Consider the following 17,726-nt stretch of genomic DNA (forward strand, 5'->3'; position numbering starts at 1 on the left):
TCAGGTGCAGTACCCACAGGGCATTCCGGCTAGGGTGACCAGATTTTTCACAAAAAAAACCCGGACAGGCCATAGACATAAAAGTAGGACTAACATAAATAAAAACAAAAAGATAGTCCTACTTCTATGTCGCTGGCCCGTTGCGAGGGTGAGGGGGGCACGTGGGGGTGTGCTCACATGCACTCCCCTCTTATTGGAGGAATGTGGTTGGGAAGAGGAAATGGGGCGTGATTCGCGCATTTAGAGTTGCGCCGGCAAAAACAGGGACCTTGGGCACCCATCCTTGCAAACCCCAGACGGAGTTTGCAAAATGAAAAAACTCCCGGGACCCCGGGACGGCTGGCGATTTCCCCGGACTGTCCCGGGAAAACCGGGACATCTGGTCACCCTAATTCAGACAGAACTTCGTAAACTGTGAGTATGTGGGGGTGGATGGGTATTGTGCCAGGGGAATTCACGGTTTGTAAAGACGATCATATTGAACAAAATACATCAACCGGGCAACAAAATAAAAATTACAAACTAATATGATGACATGTAAAGGATGTGAATGGATTTTTCCGATTATGGCATTCATCATTATGGGTTCTTCACAATCATCGCCGCAACACAAAGCACTTAAAATGAATTTGACAAATTTGACAAGTTGACTTAATGTGTTATTCATAATTAGATTTCTGGAGTGCTACGTTTCTGTGCCACAAAACACAGATCATATAAATTAGTTTCACAAAGCAGAATGCGCCAGTATACTTCTTTTTGATACTTTGAGATTGAAGCAGTGGCGGCTGGTCATTTTTTAATTGAAGGGGTGTAAATGTTGCCCACAAATATGGCCGACTAACCGAGCAGAGCGAGTGAACCCCCAAAACCAACTAAGAGGGCATAGGGGGAGAGGGTTCAGGATGTTTTATCCCCTAGAATTTTTCATTGATATTGGGTTAAAATGGTGCATTATACAGCACACTTTCCGTGAAAAACTGGGTAAACAGCCAAACAGTTTGTAATTGGCTTTGCAGGGTAACTACAATCCAGAGATGCAATATCTACAAGTACACAACTCTGCACAGGAGCATTCCCCAATGCATTTTGATTTGATTTGATTTATTTATTTATAGAGCACTTTGCACCAGAGCGTTGTACATTGGAACAACAAATACACAGAAATAACAACAAATTAACAGTGTGAGCAAAAAATTACAACTTGAATCATTCCATAAAACAGTGTAACAATGCCTTGCCCTCACGATGCCTTGCCCACAATATATGCCAGTATAAAAACATGTTCACACTGGTGCTGCTCATGCATGTCCATGCTGTCAGCACCATTATATGCTAGAACTCATTTTTTGCTTTGCACATAATGGCAATAATAATATAACAACATTTGTCTGTACTGGCTCTGCCCAAATACGGCAGTATCCCCACACAAAACATACTCCTGTTGGCTTTGCCTTTAGAACCACCATGATACAATAAGAAAATATGTCCTAACGGGCTGAACATTGTAGTTTAGTTTAGACACGTAATAACTCTTAACATGCTTGCGTTATCATAAATGCCCAAAATAAGCTCGACTGGGCTCGACTGACTGCTACAAAATGCCAGTCTAGTCAAATAAATGTCCTGCTTGCTTTATCATAGATGCCCATTACAAAACGTCCTGCCACAGTATGAAAGGGCTAGACTGGCTGCCCCAAGATGCCAGCCTAGCCAAGTAATAACACATACCATGCTTGGTTTCTCATAGATGGCCAGAAATAAAGTCACGCCACAGTAAGAAAGAGCTACAATGGCTGCTCCAAAATGCCAGTCAAGCTACGTAATAACACATGCCAGGCTTGGTTTAACATAGATGTCCAACAAAAAAAGTCATGCTACAGTAAGAAAGGGCTAGACAGCAGTACCAAAATGCCAGCCTTACCAATTGATAATACATATCATGCTCGCTTTATCAAAGCTATGCAGTTAAAAATGTCATGCCATAGTAATAAATGGCTAGGCTGACTGCTCCAAAAGGCAAGTTTAGCCAAGTAATAACACTCAATATGCTTGCTCTATTTGATGTTATCTTGCACTTGTATAGCACCAACTGCCATATTTTATGGCGTTAAAGCATCTTTGCCTGTCAGAGGGGCAAAGGAGAAGTGTGATAGAACATTCAGTAGTGGTAAAGAGGAGCAAAGTCTGGTAGATAGTTGGGATGAGGGTGAGGGATAGATAAGATGCTAAAGAAGGCATGAGTAGGAAAAGGTGGAGAAACTATGTGTACAATTTGACCAAATTGATCGCTGGACTAAACTGTAATCTTTGGGGCCCAGCACTGAAAGGAGAGATAGCGGGAGAAAAGGTGTTCGCAGCGCAAGATGGTATGCCTGGAATTTGTTCATAGTTAGCCTGCCCATGCTAAAACCATTCCCAAAAAAACACAGACGGCAAAGCCCTTCTACTAACTGTGATAAAGTGGAAAAATACTATCTCTTGGAATGTCACTAAGGGAATCCCTCCCATATCTCAATGGAGGGGAGTAGCAGGATGAAAATAGAGTTTACCAACAAATAGGTCCATAGGTCAAAAAAGGGGCCATCAAATATGGCAACCACAAGGATGATAATGGCTGCTGCAATGCATTGAAATACAGGGTGATTCTCTTAGTGGCATTCCCATGACATAGTAATTTTTCTCTTTATCACCTTTTTTCTTTTCCCGCGCTTCCTCGGATCCAGCTAATTGGAAGGAAACGCATGTCTACATCAGCCTTTTCCTTATTCATCAGGCATTTTCAGTGCCCTCCCTTCTATTTTGGGGCGGAAGGTGTGATATTCATTTTACTATAGCATGTCATTTTTTTATATTGTCTGGATATCATATAGTAATGGCTTTGCCCTTGCGGTGGTGGTTCCATCCCTTCAGGTGCTAATTTAGCTTGAGCTTGCTGTAAACATTGGTTGGTTGGAGACATAACTACCACTTTAAGGTCAACAATACATTGGGTGTCTGGTGATGGTTAGTTGTCCCAAATTTGCAGGGATTACCATGAATTAATCAAACCCGAAATGTCTGAAGGAGAAACAAATCGAACGTTTATTTGCCAAAAATAACTTTCGGTTTTCTCTCCCCTGGACATTTCGGACAACCCCCTTGCTCTCACCCCCTTACTTACCTGTGGGCAGCACACCTCCTTCTGTGCCGGCGTCTCCTGTCCCCCTTTGGACGCCAGTACGCTTCACTTGCGTGGATGGGAATCTGCCCTGCAGGGTCCTCTTTTCTTTTTTCTTTTGATTTACTTTATTCCAGTGGGTGTGGAGGACACTTCTGCATCCCCTGCTGACATTAAAGTGAAGAAAGTTGCGGGGGACACTTCCACAGCACTCGCTGCCCTTGTTCACTGTAATGCCACTGAATGGGGGACTTGTTAAACATTTTCAGCTGTTTGCAATTTTTGTACACCCGAAATTTGGTCGTCTCCTTTTCAGTTTTTTTTTTTTTGTACGGATTACTATTTGCAGAAGTTCTAGCAACCCATTGTTTTCTTGTGTTTATATTCTATTTTTATTTGATATTCCTCACAGGGTCCACTACTTCTTTGGTCCTGACGAAGGCGGTAATGTCACATATTCATTTTCTCTACATTTATTCTGTTGGATTGTTCTAAATAATCTTCTGGTCCTTATCCATGGTGTGTGTGTTGAAACTGTTTGAAATGTGAAACCAACCACTATGAGACAGTTGGTAAATGGTCATTTATTTAAGGTACTTAATTTACTTTTTGTACTTATATAATTCATTCTCATTGCATTCTTGCTTTATTCAAGTTTTTCTTCTATGACCTTTTTGAGGTATAAATTGAATGTTTTGACCTTGTCATTAATAAGTTGACAGTATTTAGTAATTCCTGGTGGGAGCAACCTCTTACATATTTTATATTAAATATCCCCAGCTCCCACTGGACTTGGGGACTGCCCTCTAATTTAATTTGGACGTAGCATAAACATGACATTGGTAGGCATGCCAAACAAAAACAGCACTGCAAAGGAAGTGTGGCACACTCACACAAGCATCAAACAAACACACACATTCTCACCCACACCCCATGCTCAGGCTTTATCATTGCTATGCACTAAAACATGTCATGCCACGGTAAGAAATGGCTAGAGTGGATCCCTCAAAATGCCAGACTTGCCAGGTATTAACACATAACATGCTTGCTTTATCATAGCTATCCAGTAAAAATGTCATGTCACGGTAAAACATGACTAGACCGGCTGCCCCAAAAATCCAGGCTAGCCACATAATGCAACATTATCCTTTCCTTTATCAACCTTTGGTTGATGGAAGAAAGGATGATGATTTTTTACTGGGCATCATCATAACGTTGTTGTATGCCCCCGCCTGTTCCCTGTTCCAGCAGAAACACACACATTGTCATTGAATGAACCCGCGATGGCGGGCTCATTCAATGACAATGGGGTGCTAACGGCACCTATTTAACATCCTCGCCGGAGCGAGGAGGCTAAAAAAAAAAGAAAAAAAAGTTGCCCCTCCTGGCCCCACCCCTTGTTAACCAGGGGGGCGCGGTGGGCGAGGGGGGGGCGCCAGTTCGCCCTGGGCGCTGCTGCCCTTAAGGCCGGCCCTGATTGGGGCCAAAAGTCCTCTTTGAGTTTACGATTGCCATCAGAATGTTGATAATGATAATGTGACTTAACAATGCTGCCCAATTCAAACCAAAAATGTTTTGAGACCTTCGTATAACTACACATTTTGAAACCGTGAGCGCACCATCTTTAAAATAATTTAAATTCTTATCAATGAATGCAACAGAATGGTAGGTGTGAATATAACACTGCGGCTTATCCCATGTGTGTGTGTATATACATATATATATATTTATATATATATACATACATTACATGGACGCGGTAGCATCCATGTAGTTATGGTTAAGTTGGTGTTTCCATAGGAAGAGCATTTTTTGGGCGGCTTATAACTTCGCTCCCTCTGGACGAATCCTCACCAAACTTTGCAGAAAAAGTATATGGCCCACTCTGAATTATTTTGCAAAGGTTGGAGAGGTTTGGTCCAGGGGGGCAAAGTTATAGGGAGGGTCCCAAAACTTTTGTTTTTTCCCATAGACATAATGGGAAAAAACTTTGTGCACGCCTACAGCCCAAACCGCTGGACGGACTTACACCAAATTTGCGGCAGGAGTGGCCGGCTTGGTCCCGAAAGTGTGCTTTTGCAAATTTGGTGTAAATCTGTCCAGCAGTTTTTTTTAAAATGACCAAAATGTAAGGCAAACAAATTAGTGATATCTCTGTTCGCTCCGCGGACGGACTTCCCGGTTCGCTCCGCGGACAGTGCCCTGATTGGCCGAGCGGCTTGCGTGATGTCCGCGGACATGCGACGTGTTCGATGATTGGACAGCGTGGTGTGTGAAGCACATCAATTTTCTGTGGCGCCCGCCATCTTGCATTCGACGTCATGTGATGTGATGTGATATCATCTTTGATGTCCTGGGTGTTAGTGTTAGCAGCGCGCGGTGGCGCGAGTTATGGTTGCTTATCTTACCATAACTGCTGAATTTCAGGGGTTTTTCGGTTTTACTTTGAACCATAATGTCCCTTTAACAAAGTTTTTTTACTGAATATATATATATTTATACACCCATATATATATATATATATATATATATATATATATATATATATATATATATATATATATATATATATTCAATGAAAAAACTGTTATGGGGATGTTATGGTTAAGATGCGCTACTAAAAAGTAGTTATGAATATAACACTGCGGCTTATCCCATGTGTGTGTGTATATACACATATATATATATATATATATATATATATATATATATATATATATATATATATATATATACACATATATATATATTCAGTGAAAAAACGTTGTTAAAGCGACGTTATCGTTACAAGTAAAACCGAAAAACCCCTGAAATTCTCCAGTTATGGTAATCTAAGCAACCATAACTCGCGCCACCACCATGCAATGCTAAAAATAAAACCCATGACATCAAAGATGACATCACAAATATGATTGATAACATCACTGTAGGAAGGAAAATCCTTTTCCAAGATGGCTTTTCACCATCCAATCAGTGGGCATGTCCGATGTTCGCGGTCACCACGTTGTCTTCTAAGCCAATCGGGGTCCTGTCCGCGGAGCGAACAGGGAAGTGTGTCTGCGGAGCAGACATAGATATCACACACATTTTGGGATCTACTTTTTGGTCATTTAAAAAAAACTACTGGGCAGATTTACACCAAATTTACAAAAGTGCTTTTGGGACCAAGCCACCGCTCCTGCCACAAATTTGGTGAAAATCCATCCAGGGGTTTGGGCTGTAGGCGTGAGCACATTTTTTCTCCATTCAGTCTATGGGCAAAAAATAAATGTTGGGACCTCCCCTATAACTTTACTCCCCCTTGACCAAACCTCACCAAACTTTGCAAAAACATTCAGAGTGGGCCATATAAGTTTGGTGAGGATTCTTCAGCCGGAGTAAAGTTATAAGCCGCCCAAAAAATGCTCTTCCTATGGGTTTAGCAACTGAACCTTAACTACTACCACAGGCCCAGTAATATTCCTTGAGTATATAAATACTCAAGGAAAAAACCATGTTAAAGGGACATTATCATTACAAGTAAAACCGAAAAACCTCAGAAATTTGCAAATTATGGTAAACTGAGGATCCATAACTCACGCCACCACCGTGCACTGCTATGATTAACACCCAGGACATAAAAGATGACATCACAAATGTTGATATACCCTTATAACTATGTGCCGTCTACACAGTCCCCTTTCCAGGCCATGGATCATTAAAAGACCTAGATGGCACGTGCACAGCATCGCACAGGGCAGCCCTTCTACCCTTTTTAATTTTGCATTTATAACACTCCAATGCCTGCTTTCAAACAGCCACACATGCATCCACCAATCATTTCCAAAAACTGTACATATATCCCTATGACCATATTAAGCTTCCACACACCAACTGCCACTTTACAATCTTTTGCATCTGTATTTCCCTTATTAATACAAACAAATTGTGCACAGTGCTCCGATAACTGCACATTTGCATTGTGCAGTGAGAAAATTGCATAAATAGAAGAGGCAGTACGGATGGTTAAGTGCTCATGAGAACCCAGGAGGGAAATGCCAAGGGATGCTAAGGTGGGATGCCAATGGTTAACTACTGGAGCAGAGGGGTCCCATGGGTGGGATGCATCTTAACCTTAACATTCCTTTAACAAAGTTTTTTCTGTCAATTTAATAGGTTTTTATAAGTGAAAAGGTTCATGGTGTTACATTACTGTATATAAGTTATTAATAATTCCTCTTTTCATATATATGAAAGAACTATAAACCTCCTTTCAGAAACATATTTTTTGCAACACATACTTATGTCTGTCGTTATCAGCAGCGCATGGTGGGGATGCAAATCATCATTCAATTACCTATGGTGCAAGGCTCACCCATGACCCCAGCCGAACCAAACCACCCCTATTATTCACTGCATCTACCTTGCATCCTATTTCAGTGCCCACTATACCCTAATAATGTAACCAATGCAAAGTGCTCATGGCTTGCAGCCATGGCCATTCTCAAAATCCATGAGTATACGGGCTTCGGCCATGCTGCATTTCCCAATAAGCAAATCAGAGTACACATTTGCATTTGCAGAGGGCCAGATCCACTACCCAGACACCAAATGTATATCACCAGTTTTTCTACTTACATTCTTACAATTTGGAAAAATAAAACACAAGACATATTTCCAAAAATATGCTTTCAGGTCCTTACTAATGCTGATTGTGCAAGTGTGTTGTAATCTAGTCCACCACTTCAGGCTGTAACTGCAAGCCGAATATTTTTTCCCATACAAACCTACCACTTCGCCCATGCTGCATGCCCCAAAAGCAAATTACAGTACACATTTCTCAATGCTGACGGCCCAGGTCCTTTGCCCAGACACCAATGTTATATCACTGTGTTGTGTACTTACATTTTCACACATTCAAAAAATAAATCACAGGACATATTTACAAAACCATGCTTTCAAGGTCTTGTTGACCCTTCTTGTACATATTTGCTGCAATCCCATCCAGCACTTCAAACTGTATCCACAAGCAGAATTCTTTTCCTATTCCAACCTATCTCTATTTTGAAAAATGTTACCACAGACTGTCCCTGGTTGCCACGCCCACTTTAACCTCATTGCTGGTCCCTCGTGGTTATGGCCAGTAGCCAGATTGTCCGGGTCATGGCCTGGCCTGGATAATCTGGCCACTGTCCATGGCCACAGGCTATACCTCAGTCAACAAAGGTAAAAAACTATTTTTTGTACCTATATTATGATACTTTTCAAAAAATAAAACACTGACACATTTGCAAAACCATGCTTTCAGGTCCTTACCAATGCTCCTTACATGAGTGTGCTGCAAATCCGCCCACGTTATATTTCTTGAAAAGTGTCAAAATGTACGTACATAAAATAGTCATATAACTTTCCCCCCCCGCTTGACAAAATCCATTCAGACTGTGCAAAATCATGCAAGGTTTGGTCTATAGTCTTTCTGAAAACCTTTGTCCACATTCGTGAAACGGCAAGTTATAAACCATCTAAAAATGTTGTGAACCCCCTAATTTTGCCGGACTGATCGCGATGTCAGAGTTGAAAAAACACCAGTTTTTGGGTTTTTTTAAGGCTATATACTATCCCATCCTCATCATCCCTCACCTCTCCAGTGATTGTTCTTTAGTTTGACAAGTGCAGTGTTGTTTTTTTTTATATGTTTTTACTGCTATGTTCGAAGACAACGGGCACTGTCCGCGAATCCATCTAGGTGGGCGTTTCCAAAAATCTGACGCAACTTATGCGTTAAACCATCCAATCAGCAGACGTGTCCAATGTCAGCAGACATCACGTGGCGCTTTGGGCCAATCGGAGGCCCGTCCGCGGACCGAACAGGGAAGTGAGTCCGTGCACCGAACCCAGATATCACAAATTATTTGTTATCTACATTTTAGCCATTTTAATAAAATACTACTGGACGGATTTTGACCAAATCACCAAATGTTCAAAAGCATGCTTTTAGGACCCAGCCACCACTCCTGCTGCACATTTTGTGAAAATCCGTCCAGCGGTTTGGGCTATAGCCGTGAGCACATTTATTTTCCATGGCGTCTATGGGAAAAACCACACATTTTGGGACCCCCTATAACTTTGCTCCCCTTTGACGATACCCCACCAAACTTTGCAGAATCAGTCTGACAGGGCCATGCACTTCTTTGCAAAGTTTCATGAGGATTTGTCTGGGGGGTAAAGTTATAAGCTGGCCAAAAAGGGCTCTTCCTATGAGTTGAGTAACTTAACCATAAAAACACGGCCTCTACCGCAGGCCGTTTAATATATATCATGGAGTTTACCTGTACTCTTGGAGTCAAAACTTACTGAGATCATTTGGTCTGAATGAAATGATCTACCTATGGTCGAAGTAAAGTGCATAGCAATATATGTCGTAAACAATGAACATTAAGATAAAATTCCATTATAACGAGAACTCAGGGAGTGAAATCGTTCTTGCAAAATGAGCATTTATTCTAAATTTCAGAGCAGAAATAACCTAATATAATTTAAAATATCCCTGTAAAAGAGACAATTATCATTTAAAAAAAAAATCAATCAAAGATGTATGTTCTGATTTGAAATTAGGTACCATGTTCATTACTGAAACATTGGCGTGAAGTCATAAAGAATCACGTTTTACTTTTATAAACGTTTTTCTCACTTCAAAATATCTTTCTTTCACATATCCCTTCTTACTCTTCAGATCCCACTAGTTTACATGCACTTCATGACATCACAGTCATTATTAAGACCTCAAATGATTAGGTGTAATTTAAGTGTCCACAGATGTTAATTTGATACCTTTGCTGTTTTGTTAATGCCCTTTCACATGTGTGCACCTCCTGTCTATTCATACACCGCCTTGGCACATCCCGAACTCCCAAAAGGCTGACTGGGGTCACTCATATTTGATGGTCTGGTAAGACATTTAACATATCGGTATACTACACAGCAGTTTGCAATTCATGCCATTTAGGCACTGATCGACCACTAGTAGTTAGTGAGCACATGTCCTTTTGTGAATTTGTTTTAACTTCCGCATTGTTAAGTAACCAGTTTCTCCAGGAAGAAGTAACAGTAACTCTTGAAACAACTTTGTTAATCAATCCCCTAGCTTTGACATGAAAACAATTCACATTCAATGACTTATGTTACACAGGTTTCCAAATATTAATCAGTGAAGCAGCTGGGCATGTTAGGTCAGGAGCGTACATAGAATAGACCGTGTCAATGGATGGCTAAGGTACACGTGGTCTAAAGACATGGTCAAACAGGTAGAGTCTGATTTACAAAAGCATTTTTCAAAAGCATTTTGTAAATCAGGCGGATAGCCTCAACCTGAGACAACAAAGAGTAATATTTATTCTTCTGAACTGGCAAATGAAAATTAAGCACAGATGTAATCATTGGGCTTGCAGATCCAACTTTGTCTCTTCAATGGAGTGTCCGCCAGTATACAGGTGGTAGAGCAGTGTAACTTTCAACTTTAATTTAGATAATGTGGAGAAGGGTGAATTTAGCGGTAATTTGGATCAGCAACAGGATAGCTTAAACACGTCCTAAGACCCAGATTTTATCATTTCCTCAGACACTAAGAAGTTCTTATACTTCATATTTTTCTACCTGTGTGCATGTCTATGTACATATCTGCTCTGGTGAAGCGCGAGAAGAGTGAAACGCATGTTAGCAAAGCTTTTTATTCAAAATGAATTTAGGCAAAGCTTCTTAAAGTGCATTTTATTTATACGGGCCTCATTGTAAGTTTGCCGGTACAGCAACAACAGTACCGGTAAACTAGCGGGTACCGTTGTTACCGTACCGGCAAAATACAAGTTCTGATCACCGGTGCCCTTCAGCCCACCAGGTCTGACCTGGCGGGCGGACCGGCACCCGTGAGCAGAGCATGTCGGATGCACCTGCACCATTCACGAATGGTGCCGGTGCATCCGACCTCCCCATTCCCATTGAGCCCTATGGGGCTCGAATGGGAATGGGGAGCATTTTATTCCGGCGCCCGCAAATGGGCAATTACCGGGTCCGGCAGGGTCATAATGACCCAGTAATTGCCCATTCGCAGGTGCCAGAAAAAAATTGTACCAGCAGCAACCGTGCTGCGCCGGTCTCATAATGAGGCACTATCTCTCACAATATTTGCGAATCCATATACATTGGAACAAACTAAATACAAATTGGATATTGTCTTTGTACATGTCAAACGGGAAACATAATATTAAATGTAGACCAGTGATTAGATCATTTGTCTTCAGTTTCTCAAATACATTTTAACTAAAGTCTTTGGAGAGTATCATTGTGTATTATATTAATGTTGCATTAGGTACCTCCTTCTGGGGTGGGCATAGCGGATAAAAGCTCCCTAGCCCAAACCTTTGTAGGCCCTAGCAAAGCAAGGACCTCAGCAAGGGCTCAGGTGTGTTACTACCAAATCGTACACCAAGCTGGGGTATTTAATGCTATTAGTAGCCCAGGCCGTTGATCCCTGCTGTTAAAGGGGAAGTTCTCGTTGGAATTGTATTAGCCCAATGGATAGGGCATGCATTTTTGAGCAAATATTAACTGGTCCGAAATTTATTTCCAATGCATCTTACCTTCGATTTTCTGACATTTAGACATGCTAACCTACCAGTCTAACAACACTATCTTGTCATAATCTTATCCATTGATCAATCGCCCTAAGTTGAAGTGCCCTCGCAGCTGTAAATCATAAGAACTGCCCTTAAGCCGACATCAGCAGGCACTAACTTTAAGCCTACACCCCTTGTCACCACGCCAGTGCACGTCTCATTCGAACCTCCCCTGTGCGCAAGCTATTGACGTGTCGCAATGGAAATTCCAAGATGCCTTTTTCTTGATGACAATCAACAAATCCTTTCTGTTCAGACAACACTGCAGTTCGTGCTGCCTTCTTGTCTGTCTATTTCATTCAGAGCCTCCATGAATCCTTTTTGCTCTGTTCAGCTAGCATAAACATGACATTGGTGGGCATGCCAAACAAAAACAGCACTGCAAAGGAAGTGTGGCACACTCACACAAGCATCAAACAAACACACACATTCTCACACACACCCCATGCTCAGGCTTTATCATTGCTATGCACTAAAACATGTCATGCCACGGTAAGAAATGGCTAGAGTGGATCCCCCAAAATGCCAGACTTGCCAGGTATTAACACATAACATGCTTGCTTTATCATAGCTATCCAGTAAAAATGTCATGCCACGGTAAAACATGACTAGACCGGCTGCCCCAAAAATCCAGGCTAGCCACGTAACGCCACATTATCCTTTCCTTTATCAACCTTTGGTTGATGGAAGAAAGGATGATGATTTTTTACTGGGCATCATCATAGCGTTGTTGTATGCCCCCACCTGTTCCCTGTTCCAGCAGAAACACACACATTGTCATTGAATGAACCCGCGATGGCGGGCTCATTCATTGACAATGGGGTGCTAACGGCACCTATTTAACATCCTCGCCGGAGCGAGGAGGCTAAAAAAAAAAAGAAAAAAAAGTTGCCCCTCCTGGCCCCACCCCTTGTTAACCAGGGGGGCGCGGTGGGCGAGGGGGGGCGCCAGTTCGCCCTGGGCGCTGCTGCCCTTAAGGCCGGCCCTGATTGGGGCCAAATGTCCTCTTTGAGTTTACGATTGCCATCAGAATGTTGATATTGATAATGTGACTTAACAATGCTGCCCAATTCAAACCAAAAATATTTTGAGACCTTCGTATAACTACACATTTTGAAACCGTGAGCGCACCATCTTTAAAATTAATTTAAATTCTTATCAATGAATGTAACAGAATGGTAGTTGTGAATATAACACTGCGGCTTATCCCATGTGTGTGTGTATATACATATATATATATATATATATATATATATATATATATATATATATATATACATTACATGGACGCGGTAGCGTCCATGTAGTAATGGTTAAATTGGTGTTTCCATAGGAAGAGCATTTTTTGGCCGGCTTATAACTTCGCTCCCTCTGGACGAATCCTCACCAAACTTTGCAGAAAAAGTGTATGGGCCACTCTGAATTATTTTGCAAAGGTTGGAGAGGTTTGGTCCAGGGGGGCAAAGTTATAGGGAGGGTCCCAAAACTTTTGTTTTTTCCCATAGACATAATGGGAAAAAACTTTGTGCACGCCTACAGCCCAAACCGCTGGACGGACATACACCAAATTTGGGGCAGGAGTGGCCGGCTTGGTCCCGAAAGTGTGCTTTTGCAAATTTGGTGTAAATCTGTCCAGCAGTTTTTTTTAAAATGACCAAAATGTAAGGCAAACAAATTAGTGATATCTCTGTTCGCTCCGCGGACGGACTTCCCGGTTCGCTCCGCGAAAAGTGCCCTGATTGGCTGAGCGGCTTGTGTGATGTCCGTGGACATGCGACGTGTTCGATGATTGGACAGCGTGGTGCGTGAAGCACATCAGATTTTCTGTGGCGCCCGCCATCTTGCATTCGACGTCATGTGATGTGATGTCATCTTTGATGTCCTGGGTGTTAGTGTTAGCAGCGCACGGTGGCGCGAGTTATGGTTGCTTATCTTACCATAACTGCTGAATTTCAGGGGGTTTTCGGTTTTACTTTGAACCATAATGTCCCTTTAACAAAGTTTTTTTACTGAATATATATATATTTATACACCCATATATATATATATATATATATATATATATATATATATATATATATATATATATATATATTCAATGAAAAAACTGTTATGGGGATGTTATGGTTAAGATGCGCTACTAAAAAGTAGTTATGAAAATAACACTGCGGCTTATCCCTTGTGTGTGTGTATATACACATATATATATATATATATATATATATATATATATATATATATATATATATATACACATATATATATATATATTCAGTGAAAAAATGTTGTTAAAGCGACGTTATCGTTACAAGTAAAACCGAAAAACCCCTGAAATTCTCCAGTTATGGTAATCTAAGCAACCATAACTCGCGCCACCACCATGCAATGCTAAAAATAAAACCCATGACATCAAAGATGACATCACAAATATGATTGATAACATCACTGTAGGAAGGAAAATCCTTTTCCAAGATGGCTTTTCACCATCCAATCAGTGGGCATGTCCGATGTTCGCGGACACCACGTTGTCTTCTAAGCCAATCGGGGTCCTGTCCGCGGAGCGAACAGGGAAGTGTGTCTGCGGATCAGACATAGATATCACACACATTTTGGGATCTACTTTTTGGTCATTTAAAAAAAAACTACTGGGCAGATTTACACCAAATTTACAAAAGTGCTTTTGGGACCAAGCCACCGCTCCTGCCACAAATTTGGTGAAAATCCATCCAGGGGTTTGGGCTGTAGGCGTGAGCAAAATATTTTCTCCATTCAGTCTATGGGAAAAAAATAAATGTTGGGGCCTCCCCTATAACTTTGCTCCCCCTTGACCAAACCTCACCAAACTTTGCAAAAACATTCAGAGTGGGCCATATAAGTTTGGTGAGGATTCATCAGCCGGAGTAAAGTTATAAGCCGCCCAAAAAATGCTCTTCCTATGGGTTTAGCAACTGAACCTTAACTACTACCACAGGCCCAGTAACATTCCTTGAGTATATACATACTCAAGGAAGAAACCATGTTAAAGGGACATTATCATTACAAGTAAAACCGAAAAACCTCAGAAATTTGCAAATTATGGTAAGCTGAGGATCCATAACTCAAGCCACCACCGTGCACTGCTATGATTAACACCCAGGACATAAAAGATGACATCACAAATGTTGATATACCCTTATAACTATGTGCCGTCTACACAGTCCCCTTTCCAGGCCATGGATCATTAAAAGACCCAGATGGCACGTGCACAGCATCGCACAGGGCAGCCCTTCTACCCTTTTTAATTTTGCATTTATAACACTCCAATGCCTGCTTTCAAACAGCCACACATCCATCCACCAATCATTTCCAAAAACTGTACATATATCCCTATGACCATATTAAGCTTCCACACACCAACTGCCACTTTACAATCTTTTGCATCTGTATTTCCCTTATTAATACAAACAAATTGTGCACAGTGCTCCGATAACTGCACATTTGCATTGTGCAATGAGAAAATTGCATAAATAGAAGAGGCAGTATGGATGGTTAAGTGCTCATGAGAACCCAGGAGGGAAATGCCAAGGGATGCTAAGGTGGGATGCCAATGGCTAACTACTGGAGCAGAGGGGTCCCATGGGTGGGATGCATCTTAACCTTAACATTCCTTTAACAAAGTTTTTTCTGTCAATTTAATAGGTTTTTATAAGTGAAAAGGTTCATGGTGTTACATTACTGTATATAAATTATTAATAATTCCTCTTTTCATATATATGAAAGAACTATAAACCTCCTTTCAGAAACATATTTTTTGCAACACATACTTATGTCTGTCGTTATCAGCAGCGCATGGTGGGGATACAAATCATCATTCAATTACCTATGGCGCAAGGCTCACCCATGACCCCAGCCGAACCAAACTACCCCTATTATTCACTGCATCTACCCTGCATCCTATTTCAGTGCCCACTATACCCTAATAATGTAACCAATGCACAGTGCTCATGGCTTGCAGCCATGGCCAGTCTCCAAATCCATGAGTATACGGGCTTCGGCCATGCTGCATTTCCCAATAAGCAAATCGGAGTACACATTTGCATTTGCAGAGGGCCAGATCCACTACCCAGACACCAAATGTATATCACCAGTTTTTCTACTTACATTCTTAAAATTTGGAAAAATAAAACACAAGACATATTTCCAAAAATATGCTCTCAGGTCCTTACTAATGCTGATTGTGCAAGTGTGTTGTAATCTAGTCCACCACTTCAGGCTGTAACTGCAAGCCGAATATTTTTTCCCATACAAACCTACCACTTCGCCCATGCTGCATGCCCCAAAAGCAAATTACAGTACAAATTTCTCAATGCTGACGGCCCAGGTCCTTTGCCCAGACACTAATGTTATATCACTGTGTTGTGTACTTACATTTTCACACATTCAAAAAATAAATCACAGGACATATTTACAAAACCATGCTTTCAAGGTCTTGTTGACCCTTCTTGTACATATTTGCTGCAATCCCATCCAGCACTTCAAACTGTATCCACAAGCAGAATTCTTTTCCTATTCCAACCTATCTCTATTTTGAAAAATGTTACCACAGACTGTTCCTGGTTGCCACGCCCACTTTAACCTCATTGCTGGTCCCTCGTGGTTACGGCCAGTAGCCAGATTGTCCGGGTCATGGCCTGGCCTGGATAATCTGGCCACTGTCCATGGCCACAGGCTATACCTCAGTCAACAAAGGTAAAAAAACTATTTTTTGTACCTATATTATGATACTTTTCAAAAAATAAAACACTGACACATTTGCAAAACCATGCTTTCAGGTCCTCACCAATGCTCCTTACATGAGTGTGCTGCAAATCCGCCCACGTTATATTTCTTGAAAAGTGTCAAAATGTACGTACATAAAATAGTCATATAACTTTCCCCCCCCGCTTGACAAAATCCATTCAGACTGTGCAAAAACATGCAAGGTTTGGTCTATAGTCTTTCTGAAAACCTTTGTCCACATTCGTCAAACGGCAAGTTATAAACCATCTAAAAATGTTGTGAACCCCCTAATTTTGCCGGACTGATCGTGATGTCAGAGTTGAAAAAACACCAGTTTTTGGATCTTTTTAAGGCTATCTACCATCCCATCCTCATCATCCCTCACCTCTCCAGTGATTGTTTCTTTAGTTTGACAAGTGCAGTGTTGTTTTTTTTTATATGTTTTTACTGCTATGTTCGAAGACAACGGACACTGTCCGCGAATCCATCTTGGTGGGCGTTTCCAAAAATCTGACGCAACTTATGCGTTAAACCATCCAATCAGAAGACGTGTCCAATGTCCGCAGACATCACGTGGCCCTTTGGGCCAATTGGAGGCCCGTCCGCGGACCGAACAGGGAAGTGAGTCCGTGCACCGAACCCAGATATCACAAATTATTTGTTATCTACATTTTAGCCATTTTAATAAAATACTACTGGACGGATTTTGACCAAATCACCAAATGTAAAAAAGCTTGCTTTTAGGACCCAGCCACCGCTCCTGCTGCACATTTTGTGAAAATCCGTCCAGCGGTTTGGGCTATAGCCGTGAGCACATTTATTTTCCATGGCATCTATGGGAAAAACCACACATTTTGGGACCCTCTATAACTTTTCTCCCCTTTGACGATAACCCACCAAACTTTGCAGAATCAGTCTGACAGGGCCATATACCTTCTTTGCAAAGTTTCATGAGGATTTGTCTGGGGGGTAAAGTTATAAACTGGCCAAAAAGGGCTCTTCCTATGAGTTGAGCAACTTAACCATAAAAACACGGCCTCTACCGCAGGCCGTTTAATATATATCATGGAGTTTACCTGTACTCTTGGAGTCAAAACTTACTGAGATCATTTGGTCTGAATGAAAGGATCTACCTATGGTCGAAGTAAAGTGCATAG

Source organism: Ambystoma mexicanum, chromosome 10, assembly GCF_040938575.1.
Source record: "Ambystoma mexicanum isolate Mex_15411 chromosome 10, UKY_AmexF1_1, whole genome shotgun sequence".
Lineage (NCBI taxonomy): Eukaryota > Metazoa > Chordata > Amphibia > Caudata > Ambystomatidae > Ambystoma > Ambystoma mexicanum.